The sequence below is a fragment of the Schistocerca nitens genome, chromosome 1 (assembly GCF_023898315.1).
Source record: "Schistocerca nitens isolate TAMUIC-IGC-003100 chromosome 1, iqSchNite1.1, whole genome shotgun sequence".
NCBI lineage: Eukaryota > Metazoa > Arthropoda > Insecta > Orthoptera > Acrididae > Schistocerca > Schistocerca nitens.
Genome location: NC_064614.1, coordinates 451,270,269 through 451,284,746, shown reverse-complemented (window position 1 = coordinate 451,284,746; position 14,478 = coordinate 451,270,269). Strand labels below are relative to the sequence as shown.

The following is a 14,478-nucleotide window of genomic DNA, read 5'->3' as shown; positions in this document are numbered from 1 at the left end:
GACTTTACCACTATTGAAATAAGCCCTTCATATAGAACAAAAGAGAATCTTCCGAAACCTTTGGACTGATCTTCCTCTAATCTGTTTTCTTAGAAGTAAGACGCCATATTTGTACTGTTCAGCTAGTTGCTAATAATAACTATATTTTCTGAGATACAATGAGTACATGTTCAGTAGATATTCGCGTCATGTGTAACCTCCTTTTATAAGTGCATTCTACATTTCAGTTACTTATTACCGCTGCCAAGCATGAGTTTAATGTTGGGATCATTCCGCGCGATCCGCGCACTGCCGCGTGCTTAATTACATAATTTATTTTAGAACGTGCAGTCTGATTTGTCTTAAATATGAAGCGTGATTATTCTTCCCGTGGACAGCATTTTCACATATTGCCGCGTACTGCATTTTGCACGTATAACACAAGTTATCGCTATCCCACAACAATCTCTGCGCCTAACTTCTTCAGAGCAGGACCAAACACAGTAACACGCGCAGAGTCACCTACAGTGGGAATTTTATCCAAAACGTATTTCAGTTCAAAATTAATCCGAGTCATTTGCACTCCCGCTACAGGTCTTGTAATAACTCCCGCCGCAGAACAATTAACTTTTACCAGCTCTTTTGTTCAGACTAGCGCGGGCTGTACGAGAGAGAGAGAGAGAGAGAGAGAGAGAGAGAGAGAGAGAGAGAGAGGGAAAGACTGTCTATGATTGTAAGATCTTTGGAAAGGAAAGATACTTCAACTGCGAGCAGATGTCGAGGTTCTTACAGAGTGAGTAGTAGCAATGATTGGTGTGATATTCTAATCCGGCCGTGGTTTTATCTGGGGGGGCCCTTCGCGATACTAGCTTCAGTTGATTTACGGAGACTGCCTATTGAGCGGACGGTTACCGTCTATAATTTACTGCACATCCGGATAGATGCATTCACAAATACTCTTCATCAATAAAGAATGTAGAACCGATGATGACAACAAGATAAAATTTTTTACTCCTTTCTATTACCAAGCGGCATTAGAATTCTCGGATACTGCTCAATAAAGCTCCTTATTGCAGTGATTGCTATCGAACTCTGGGCAGACGACTGGATTAATTTGAACTTCTTCTCAACAGTTTTCGTGCTGCAATAAGAAAACTGGATCTAAATGAGTGGTTTCTTATTATGTGAAGAGATGCATATGTAATGATATCTCATTTACAGAAAGTCCGCCTCGACAGCTGAGTGGTCAGCGTGACAGAATGCCATGGAAAGGGGCCAGAGTTCGATTCACGACTGGGTTGGAGATTTTCTCCGCTCAGGGAATGGGTGTTATGTTGTCTTCATCATCATCATCATCATCGTCATCCTCATCGACACGCAAATCGCCACGCAAATCGCCGAAGTGGCGTCAACTCAAAAGACTTGCACCAGGCGAAAGGTCTACCCGACGGGAGGCCCTAACCACACGATAATTCATTCTTTTACAGAAAGTAACCATAATATTTGTAAAATATAAACCAACAGGAAATGTAAAACGGCAATCAGCACCAGCAGATACATTCCTGGTTTGATGAACACTCAGCTGCACTGTTGCACCTCGACTGGCCGGACCATTGAGCCAATTATCCCACATAAAATGTCTGGGACTGTTCGCAACAGCGGCGTGAAGTTCGCAACATGCCCGCATTCCCCTAGCTCGACGGTATCTAGCCATCAAGAACGACTTGATACGGTGTATCTATCTGGTGTCTTCCTCTCAGAATTATCAAGGCGGTGTCACAGGCTACATGTCTCTTGCAAGTGGTTAACTTTCTTTCTCGTGTGTCTTCCTCCCATTTCATTTTCATCTACGTCCTCTTCCCTTTCCATAATATTGCTCTCAAGTACATCGCCCTTGTACAGACCCTCTATATACTCCTTCCACCTTTCTGCTTTCCCTTCTTTGCTTCGAACTGGATTTCCATCCGAGCTCTTGATATTCATAAAAGTAGTTCTCTTTTCTCCAAGGCTGTAATTAATTTTCCTGTAGGCAGTATTTATCTTACCCCTAGTGATGTATGCCTCTGCATCCTTACATTTGTCCTCTAGCCATCCTTCCTTAGCCAGTTTGCACTTCCTGTCAATCTCATTTTTGAGACGTTTGTATTCCTTTTTGCCTGCTTCATTTACTGCATTTTTATATTTTCTCCTTTCATCAATTAAATTCAATATCTCTTCTGTTACCCAAGGACTTCTACTAGCCCTCGACTTTTTACCTGCTAGATCCTCTGCTGTCTTCACTATTTCATCTCCCAAAGCTACACATTCTTCTTATACTGTATTTCTTTCCCCCTTTCTTGTCAACCGTTCCCTAATGCTCTCTCTGATATTCTCCGGAACCTCTGGCTCTTGCAGTTTATCCAGGTCCCATCTCCTTAAATTCCCACCTTTTTGCAGTTTCTTCAGTTTTGATCTACAGTTCATAACCAACAGATTGTGGTCAGAGTCCTCATCTACCCCTGGAAATGTCTTACAGTTTAAAACCTAGTTCCTAAATCTGTGTCTTACCATTGGATTCCGTAGAAATATTGGAACACGTGAGACAATACTGACCCTACGACTTATCTTAGAAACTATATTAAGGAAAGGCAAACCCGCATTTCTAGCATTTGTAGACTTAAAGAAAGCTTTTGACAATGTTGACTAGAATACTTTTTCAAATTCTGAAGGTGGCAGGGCTAAAATACAGGGAGCGAAAAGCTATTTACATTTTGTACATAAATCAGATGGCAGTTATAAGAGGGAAGCAGTGGTTGGGAAGGGAGTGAGACAGGGTTGTAGCCTCTCCCCGATGTTATTCAATTTATATATTGAGCAAGCAGTAAAGGAAACAAAAGAAAAATTTGGAGTAGGTATTAAAATCCATGGAGAAGAAATAAAAACATTGAGGTTCGCCGATGACATTGTAATTCTGTCAGAGACAGCAAAGGACTTGGAAGAGCAGTTGAACGGAATGGACAGTGTCTTGAAAGGAGAATATAAGATGAACATCAACAAAAGCAAAACGAGGATAATGGAATGTAGTCGAATTAAGTCAGATGATGCTGAGGCAATCAGATTAGGAAATGAAACACTTAAAGTAGTAAAGGAATTTTGCTATTTGGGGAGCAACGTAACTGATGATGGTCGAAGTAGAGAGGATATAAAATGTAGACCGGCAATGGCAAGGAAAGCGTTTTTGAAGAAGAGAAATTTGTTAACATAGAGTATAGATGTGTCAGGAAGTCGTTTCTGAAAGTATTTGTATAGAGCGTAGCCATGTATGGAAGTGAAACATGGACGATAAATAGTTTGGATAAGAAGAGAATAGAAGCATTCGAAATGTGGTGCTACAGAAGAATGCTGAAGATTAGATGGGTAGATCACATAACTAATGAGGAGGTATTGAATAGGATTGGGGAGAAGAGGAGTTTGTGGCACAACTTGACTGGAAGAAGGGATCGGTTGGTAGGACATGTTCTGAGGCATCAAGGGATCACCAATTTAGTATTGGAGGGCAGCGTGGATGGTAAAAATCGTAGAGGGAGACCAAGAGATGAATACACTAAGCAGATTCAGAAGGATGTGGGTTGCAGTAGGTACTGGGAGATGAAGCTTTCACAGGATAGAGTAGCATGGAGAGCTGCATCAAACCAGTCTCAGGACTGAAGACCACAACAACACCACCACCACCACCACCACCACCACCACCACCACCACCACCACCATTATATAATTATCTGAAACCTTCCAGTGTCTCCAGGCCTCTTCCACGTATACAACCTTCTTTCATGATTCTTGAACCAACTGTTAGCTATTATTGAGTCATGCTCTGTGCAAAATTCCACCAGCCGACTTCCTCTTTTATTCCTTATCCGCATCCCATATTCGCATACTACTCAGAGTAGTTCAGCAAGTGCAGCCGTGTTTGTGAAACAGAGTGGCTGACACGCAGACAGCAGCAGAGCTGCCGGGGCGGTGCCGCACCCAGCTGCCGGCCGCCGGCCGCCGGCCGCCCACGGGCTGTCAGCAGCGGACAGCGCGTCCGGTAGCCGACGGCGCGTCCAGGCGCCTAGCGCAGCCCCGCTCACCACCTAATAGCCGCCTCTCTGCCCGCCCATTACGTAAGCACGGCCGACCAAAATAAAAACGCCCCGACTTAGGCCCGACTCTTCGCTGCTCATTAATAACCATTAATACGGTTGTCAGCCCTTTACGTAAAAATAATGCTCCTGCGCTGATAAATTGTACCGGGAACTGCTCTCGACTGCGCACCATCCATTCGTTTCATCACAGCTGCCGTGACACCCAGTTCGCCGGGGCCGTCCGATAGCTACGGCCGAATTATTAACGGTGGGCCAAAGTTCCAGATAATTATTTTTTCTGTCTCTGTATTGTAACGCCGGGCGCTGGCTGTGCCTTCTTTTAGGCTACGGTTTACCTGTCCGCAAAACTGCAACAGGAACTCCGGTTATTTCCCTTATACACTGAAGCGCCAAAGAAACTGGTATAGGCATGTGTATTTAAACACAGAGAGATGTAAACAGGCAGAACACGGCGCTGAGGTCAGCAACGCCTATATAAGACAAGTGTCTGGCGCAGTTCAAATGGCTCTGAGCGCTATGGGACTTAACATCTGAGGTAATCAGTCCCCTAGAACTTGGAATTACTTAAACCTAACTAACCTAAGGACATCACACACATCCATGCCCGAGGCAGGACTCGAATCTGCGACCGTATCGGTCGTGCGGTTCCAGGCTATAGCGCCTAGAACCGCTGGCGCAGTTATTAGATCGGTTACTGCTGCTAGAATGGCAGGTTATCAAATTTAAGTGAGTTTGAACATGGGGTTATAATCGGCGCACGAGCGATGGGACACAGCTTCTCCGAGGCAGCGATGAAGTGGAAATTTTCCCGTACCGTACGACCATTTCACGTGTGCCGCGCGGGATTAGCTGAACTGCAGTCGTGAACTGTGCGGCTGGTCCCGGCGCAAGTTCGAGTCCTCCCTCGGGCGCGTGTGTGTGTGTGTGTGTGTGTGTGTGTGTGTGTGTGTGTGTGTGTGTGTGTGTGTGTGTGTGTGTGTGTGTGTCCTTAGGATAATTTAGGTTAAGTAGTGTGTAAGCTTAGGGACTGATAACCTTAGCAGTTAAGTCCCATAAAATTTCACACACATTTGAATATTTCACGTGTGTTCCGTGAATATGAGGAATCAAGTAAAACATCACATATCCGACATCACTGCGGCCGGATGAAGATCCTGCAAGAACGGGACCAAAGACGATGAAGACAATCGTTCCGCAAACTGCTGCAGATTTCAATGTCGGGCCATCAATAAATGTCAAAGTGCGAACCATTCAACGAAATATCATCGATATGGGCTTTCGGAGACGAAGGCACACTTCTTTACCATTGATGACTGCAAGACACAAACGTTAACGCCTCGCCTGGTCCCGTCAACACCGACAATTGACTGTTGATGACTGGAAACATGTTGCCTGGTCGGACGGGTCTCGTTTTCAAATTGTATCGAGCGGATGGACTTGTATGGGTATGGAGACAACCTTATGAATTCATGTACCCCGCATGTCAGCAGGGGACTGTTCAAGCTAGTGGGGGCTCTGTAATGCGGTGGGGCGTGTGCAGTTGGAGTGATATGTGAGGCCTGATACATCTAGATACGACTATGACAGGTGACACGTTCTGTCTGATCAAATGCATCCATTCAAGTGCATTGTGCATTCCGACGGACTCGGGTAATTCCAGCAGGACAATGAAAACCCCATATGTTCAGCATTGCTACAGAGTGGCTTCAGGAACACACTTATGAGTTTAAACACTTCCGCTGGCCACCATACGCGCTAAAAATGAACATTATTGAGCATATCTGGGATGCCTTGCAACGTGCTATTCAGAAGAGGTCTGTTCCCCCCCCCCCGGTACTGTTACTGATTTATTGACAGTCCTGCAGGATTCATTGTGTCAATCCCTCCATCACTACTTGAGACATTAGTCGAGTCCATGCCACGTCGTGTTGCAGCACTACACGATATTAGGCAGGTGCACCTGTTTCTTTGGCACTGTCAAACGCTATCTTCAATACTCCAGTGAACTGCAACTGTTCGAAAGTAGCTACTCAACTTTAGCTATTGATCACATGGGCCACGTGACAAAACACTGGTCTTAGAAAAGGGATTTATAATCTTACAGTATACACAGCCCGTCCAAAATGTTCCGAGACCCACTTCATTCCTGGAGTCTACGAACGTCAGTGCAGTAATTACGGCACAAGCTTGAACTAACAGCTGTGAACAACAGACGTGTGTTCGACCAGCCAGTGTTGAACAGTCGACATGCGACCGTAGTTTGCCAACGTCGTCGTGTCACAAACCGCAATGCAACAACATCTGTAAACCACGTCCGTCTGACAATTTCAAGAACGTTTTGAGTAGAGAAGTGTGTGCGAAATCTGCCCCGCGCTCCTTGATTCCCGAACAAAAACGACGACGCCTGGAAACCTGCCACGACTTAATTGAAATTAAAAAGTGGACAAATCTATTCTGAAAAAAAAAATCATCGCGACTGACGAGAATGTGTATTATATCAATACCAAACCACCAAAAATCGGTGAAGTGCAGAAATACACATGAGGAGTCAATGCTTTGATGACATAACCGGCATTCAAGCCAATGTGATGCGCGAGTTGAACACTATCACAAATTACTTTCCTGACAGTTTCAGGTAGTTTTATGGACCTTCTGTGCGTTACACTCAAGTGTGGGACGGGCGGGAGGGAACTGTGAAGAACACTTAAACATTAAAATCACCAACTTGACATTTCACCATTTTTTATTAATTCGGTTTAGAAACTTTTTGGACTGAATGGGTAACTTTCATTTATTCGTCTTAATGGTGATAATCTGTATCTGACAGTGGGTAAAGTGAGAGTCGAGGGGTAGGATGGGGAGGGGAGTGGAAAATAGCAATGTAGTGCTGCATAGCTCAGTTTTTTGTTCATTGCTCCCCGTGATAGCCTATGTAAAAATCAACTGTCACTAAATATAAATAATATGAAATGTAATGAATGTAAATGATATACCACGTAAGGTACAGGTACATTTGCCTGCGACTTATCTTCCAACAAAATATGCCTTAAAATGTGCGTGGATTCGCCTATATGTCATTTTTCTGTTTTAACTACTTACTTGGGATTAACACCTAACATAAGGTGCTCACATGTTTCTTGAGGAGTCCGGAAAGTTTTCGGAGTCCGTTTCATTAAAACGCCTTAAAAATAAGGTGACATGTTAACCAAAAAATTTGAAATTTAAGTGAAAAATGGCGCTCACTAAAATTTTAAATGAAAGATTTTGAATTGGTAACTCTCCGCACTGATTAAACAAATTTCGAATGTACGCTTTCGTTGTTGTCGTCGTCGTCGTCGTCGTCGTCGTCGTCGTCGAGGGGCTAAATGTGTACGAAATATGATCTTTAACATTTCCGAACAACCCCCAGTATCACATAACTTTGTAACGGATTTAACTGAAGATATGCGCGGAAAAACGGTCTAACCCTCAACTGTAAAAGCTTAGAGATACGTGTTGCCTTCTGTTGCTGGGGACGGGAACTATCAAAATTGACATTGGTCTCACCCCTAAGTGATAATTAGCTTTGTTCCTTGTCTTTAGCACTTGCTTAAGAGAATAGTCACTGTGTGGACGTACTTGGAGTCCAGAAAGGGGCTATCAGAGCCATTTGCTGCACCAGTTACTTAGCCGTCTACCTACCCCAGTTCAACCTGCGAGTCTTTGCCGGGTGGTCTGCCTGCCACCTGTCTTGTCGTGATGCGTGTCCAGTTCTGAGTCGCAGTGCACACACGAAAATTTGTTCCAGCTCTTAACGTTAGACTACCTCTATTGAATTATCCTTGCGCTGGCATCCGTAAAAGAATCTAATAACAATTCACAGAACCGATGAAAGACTCGTCTCCAACAGCAAATCTGGAATGTATCGTTAGCCCAGAAGACTGACAGATGCTACGCACGTATGAAAGTACAGCGAAGTGTCTGGAACAATATGCAGAGCACTGGATAGTGCAGTTTCTGCGGTCCTTATTAAGGGCGAAGCTGTGTGAAACGTGGCGCCGTCCGGAAAGCACGGCGCCCCACTCACTTCTCCGCATCAGCTCGCGGAAGGAGCGATCCTTCCTCTTTCGTGACAGCAATTAAATACGAGATAAATATCTCTATAAGGGGGCAGGGAAATAACAAATAAAGAACAGCCCCTCCCCCGTGGCGGTGGCGGCGGGCCGGACAGGCGATCGTCTTAGCTGGAAACGGCGCGGGCAGTAATTCAGAGCACAGCCACAAAAAGACACGGCGGCCAGAGCCGAGGATTAGCATTTTATTGGAGGGCCGGCCCCCTGGGTCTTTTTGTTTCCCGCCAGGCGGCGTTTTTAATTGCCACGCGGATACCCGCGGCTCTCGGCAGCCGCCCACTCCAGGGCCGGCGCTTCTGTGGGCTACCTGCTCGCTGTCGTTCTGACCGCAACCCAGCACAGGCTGGAAATCAGTGTATCACATCTCGAGACGGGGGCTTTTCCACTTTCACCACAGTGGGTGACGCAGCGGACTCTTATTCACGACGACGACGAGTTAAGATTCTCGCCGAGCCACTGAGATTCAGTCTGTCCCCGATTTTCCGAAATCGCTAAAGCTCGATACCAGGATGGTATCTTTTAAACGTCGCGCCCTGTTTCCTTCCTCATCCTTCCCCAGTCCGGTTTGTGCTCAGTCACGAATTTGTCGCCGATGAGACGTTAAACCCCCATGTACCTACACTCCTTCCAACCATCCTTCCACTTTCACACAAGACAGGAACAGGCCAAGTTGGCTGGCTGGGACACAGAGGTGCAGCCCACATTTCAATTGTTCAAAAACCCTCTTTTGTTCGTATTTCCGCTCTTGTGGGAGTGTCCTGATTGTAGGATTATAATTAATGGTATTCTTGAAATGAACGTCTTCCTATTAAATATAGTTTATTAACGCATTCGATGACAGTTTATAGTTCATCACGTTGTTTCATTTGAACAGCACTCTACCCACAGATATCTGTTGCTTCCTACTGTGTTCTACATACAAAATTACTTCCTTCGAATATTTAATTGTGTACACATTTCTACATCTTTTCTTTTCACGTTTATATTTAACGTAGATCAGAATTGAATTTGCACCTCTGTGCCCCAGCCAACCAACTTGGCATGTTCCTGTCTTGTGTGAAATTGAAAGGATGGATGGAAGGTAGGTAGGTAGGTACATGAGGGTTTAACGTCTCATCGGCGACAAATTCGTGACGGAGCACAAACCGGACTGGGGAAGGATGAGGAATGAAACAGGGCGTGACGTTTAAAAGATACCATCCTGGTATCCAGCTTATGCGATTTCGGAAAATCGGGGACAGACTGAGAATCGACACTTCCACAGGAGCGGAAATACGGCCAAAGAGGGTTTTTGAACACTTGAAATGTGGGCTGCCCTGCACAACAATCATGTTGTGCAGATATTATCGGTATGTTTCGCAGGTGTTACATGTGCGGATGAGCAGGGTTGAGTGGATAGAGGCGGAGAAACGAGCTGGACAGAGAATTGGATGGGGAAGACGGACAGACAGACAGACAGACAAGACGGGGGAAGGAGCGATAGGGGGGGAAGAGAGACAGAGAGAGACAGACAGAGAGAGAGAGAGAGAGAGAGAGAGAGAGAGAGAGAGAGAGAGAGAGAGAGAGATGTGAGCTAAGATCTGGGGAAAGACGAGTTCCCTACATAGAAAGGGAACAACTTACAGGTTGGTCTAGGCACACAGTTCACACAATAATCGACTTCGTAAATGATGTACCGCATCTACTTTACATTTGTCGAGTTGAGTGAACCCTTTTTCCTATAAACAAAAAAGGGAGGTTACAACGTTCAGGATTTCAAAGAACAAAATAAATTGGCATAATTATCAGAGATACTCTTCTCGAAGTGATGCAGCGTCCTGCGATGTGAACTGAACTACGAAACCTATCGCAGCTTGACAAAGCTACTGATAAAGAAGCCATCATACTATCTGAAAGCGGAAGAAACGATTGGAGATTGAAGTCCCACAAGCGACAATGTCATTAGAGACGGAAGACATGCACAGTTGGGGATTTAAATCAAAAGGAGCTATCTCGTCATTCGCATACAGCGATTTAGGGAAACTACAGAAAACCTAAATCTTAATCGACATGTGCGACGATTTGAACTGTATCCGAATTCGAGTACAGTGTCTCTGCCGCTGCGCCATCTCACTAGGTCATACATTTAAAGTGATTTTGGGAAACTATGAGGTAAAATTGCCATCAATCCGAGGGTCGGTTTAACCACCACAGTGCTTTACTAGGCGTGGTCTTATTGCTGATGGCATGCCATTTCCGTAATCCGACATCTGAAATGTTTTATCAAGCCCAGTTATATGAACAAAATACTTTAACAAGAACTCTCGGTGTTTTTCACATAAACACTGCCAGAGGTGATAAATGGGTGATAAAAATCCTAGGAAAGTTCGCTGTTCGAACCCGAGCTCTTTGTATTTGTAGTCCGGCACTTTACAAACAACATTGCTACATTGGGAGCGTAACAAGCGTTCGAGGCGAACGATATTTTCTGAATCCGTGTTGGCTACTTGTCAATAAATCTTTTTCTTCGAGGTAGTTCATAATGCTTGAACACAGAATACGAGTATGTTTTAAAACCCTACTGCAAACCGCCGTCAGTGATGTGGGTCTGTAATTCAGTGCATTACTCCTGTTTCATTTCTTCGGTATTGATGATTTAGGTTTTCCGTGATTTCCCTAAATCGCTTCAGGTAAATACTGGGATGGTTCCTGTGAAAGAGGACGTCCGACTGCCTTCCCCATCCTTCCCTAATCCCCCAACCAACCAACCAACCAACCAACCAACCAACCAACCAACCATCGGTATTGGTGTGACCTGTACAACTTTTCAGTCTTTTGACACGTATTCTTTAGACGAGCCAGCTGCTGTAAATGATTGGTGTTGTGTACATAGTTCCGCGTAGTCAGCGCGTACACAACTTTCCCATTAGAGCGCGCCCCGCTAAGCACAACAGCGCAGGCGCAGCGCTCGTCCGTCTCCGCACTACGAGATGGCGCTGTCTTAGAGACGGACCAAATTCTGCTTCCGCCGATCCGCGTATTAATATGTAACGCAGCCAATGAGATCGCTGCTAACGTAGAACCTTTTCTCCTCGCGGATCACACTCGCGCAGTAATACCTGAACGCTCGAGGTATTATAACGAGTGTACAGACCTCCGATTAGTCAGTCTGCATTAGTCTGTACCAGTCTATAGTCAAGTTTCATTTTGCGCCTAATAAGATTACCATATTCCTGTACATAGCCATGAAGAGAAATGTATAGACACTTTGTCAAGTATCAGAGATATGTGAGAATAAGATTAACGTACCAAGACCAAAGGAGCTTCAGATTGTCAATTGTAAATAGCTTCCAGAATCAAGTTAATAAGGTTTATGATTGTTATTGTTTTAATAAATGTGTGTGAAAATCAATCAAGTTCTGTTTAAAGTTGATCACCGTCAATCTGCTACTGTAAGCGTGCAAGTGGCATTTCTATCGTCTGACCTAACGGCAGAAGATAAACACGCCACGATAAGACCACGAGACATATTGCTGACACTCGCCTACTTCGTTAGAGCGACAAGTCAAATAATCTGATGGTGTGTGTACCGAAGGTCTTATAGTACGCATCCCACAATTGGTAAGTTAGGAGCTGTTATATCAGCATACTCTGAAAGGAACGTAATTGGTATACAACCTGGAACTGAGATCCTGCCTTTATTACATGATTTAAACTGCTTCGGTACACCGTGGATATCTACTTCTAAGTTACTCATGTTAGCAATTGTTCTTGATTCGAATTTTGGAATATTTACTTCATCATCTTTGGAGAAGGAATTTCGGGAAATCATGTTCAGTAACTCTGCTTTAGTGGCTCTGTCATCAGTATTATTACCATCGTTATCATGCAGTGAAGATATCGATTGCGTCTTGCCACTGGTGTACTTTCCGTGTATTCGAAAATATTAATAATGTGAAGAGTGCACCAAAAACTTATCTTACTCCCTTGTACGCCGAAATTCGTTTGGTATCCAACTATTCACATGAAATACTATAGAGTGTTTCTATGTAAGCGACTTTTAATTAATTGCTGTCTGTTTAGGTCTGTTAATGACTAGCTATTATGAAAATAATACACTGTAGTATAAAAAGTTCTAGGTTAGAAACTTCTCGGCAGATTAAAACTTCGTGCCGGACCGGGACTCGAACCTGGAATCTTTGCCTTTGGCGGGGAAGTGTTCTACCGACTGAGCTATCCAAGCACGACTTACGACCCGTCCTCAGAACTTTACTTCAACGACCAGTCTTTAGAACTTTACTTCAACAAGTACCTCCCACCTTCAAGTCCCGGACCGGAGCACAGTTTTACTCTGCCAAGAAGTTTAAAATCAGCTCATAACCCGCTGCAGAGGGAAATTTCATAGTTTTTCTACGACAGCCCTTGACGAAGATAGAGGCAAAGCATGGCAGTTGTGAACTGGCGAGGCTCCCACTTTTATGCCCATAGAAAGGCATCTGATCAACTATATGTCGTTACAATATCACAGAGATGTGCGTGCCCTCTGCTTCGGAAGTTTACGATTGCGCCAGCTTTTTGCGCCATCAGTCATATCAGGCGGCAAACTCGGTGAATCATCCCTATGTGCCTTTTCTTTCTCAAACACCCGCTTCCCTGCATTTCTAACTGCATAGCCGATGCCCATACTGAGATTACCCCCAATGTATTTCCACTGCCTCCATAATCACACAATCCGAATATTCGGAAGAGTAAGCGAGAGTTCTCTCATGTTCAGACATAACCTTGTCTTTATTTATTAGGCTGTACTACGTCACCACTGATTTCTCAAAATTCATATACAAAGGTGATGATCGAAACATCGATCGACAACTGTCCGTAGAGAGTACCCCATGTACCTGCTCCCACGTTCACAAGGTGGTACACCCCCCCCCCCCCCCCCTTGCCTGTTGGGAACCCATCTTGCCCGTGTATGGTATAAAAGTGGGAGCACTGCCACACTTTATCTCCATCTTCGTCAGGGGCCGTCGTAGAGAATCTCCCTCTACAGCTGGGTGTGAGATGATGATGATGATGATGATGATGATGATGATGAGGGCAGCCATCGAAAACTTGCGATTTTATCTGAATTTAATGTGCCAAATAGCACAGAACTTTTTGTCTAAGGACTCCGTCACAAAAGAATTCGTATCCTATACAACGCACACAGTGTGTCCCTGTTCCGATAGGACTGTGGCTATAAAAAATAAAAGTCACGGATTATGTTCACAAAATCATCGTATTTATTCAAAACAGGCTTCTCCTGAGTCAAAACACAGCTGAAATCATTATAAAAGTGTTTAGTAATAGTCACTGTAGCCCTCTGATAGAGTTGCATTTAGTACTGCAGTACAACTTTCTTGGACGTCATTAACTGCGTCTTAACGTTGTCCTCTCATTGCCATCTTTAATCTGGAACACAACCAGAAGTTGGCTGGGGCCAAATCTGGCGGCTGATCCAAGGACCGTGGTCCATTTGCTGCCTAAAAACTCGTGAACGATCTTCGCTTTGGGCGCTGGGACATCGGCGGGAAGAAGCGATCTTCCTGTAGGTTAGGTTTGAATTCGACGAATTCTCGACCACAAACACAAAACTTGATGTTGCGTCACTGCTCCACCGCCTCTTTACGACGAGTGTCACACAAGTATGATCACATTCGCAGCCAAAATGTGTGCTGCAGCGATCAACACGCTGTTGTTGAAAAGCGAAGGGTCGTAACGCGCAAGTTGGTATGAGATACCATTCCAGTTTGGAGCTTCACACAAGCAGTCCTAACCGAACTGGGACACACTGTGTATTCTCTCACGGTTAAATCTTCTGGGCCGAGAGGCCGTGGTCGATATATACTGCTGTTCACCGACGTTTCGTCCTCCTCTGCGGGAGACATCTACGGAGACGCCAGTTGTAGCTACATCTTCGAAGAGATCAGCCGTAGACGAGGACGAAATGTCACTGAATAGTTGTATACTGCATGATCAGAAACAGCCTGAGAAGCTTGTAAGGGTTCTGAAGAATTGGTTTTACTGAGAAATGACTGTTACGAAAAAAAAAAAAAGAAAACATCCATACATTGCTCTTTCTGCGCGTTAATTAGCATTGAAGAGAGCCAATCAGTCCGCCGCGCGCACAGACTCAAGCGGTGTCAGTTGTCACAGTTGTTTTCATAGACATGGCGCATCAGACTGCTCAACGTTTGGCTCGGGTTCGATCCTTATTACCGTCGAATGTCCAATTTTTGTATCACTCT

General features: G+C 44.6%; 1 protein-coding gene across 2 annotated transcripts in view; it reads right to left on the bottom strand.

Moving 5' to 3' along the window:
* LOC126251601 (fringe glycosyltransferase) overlaps positions 1-14,478 on the bottom strand; it is a 658,326-nt gene that overhangs the window by 139,292 nt on the left and 504,556 nt on the right. The window lies entirely within an intron of this gene.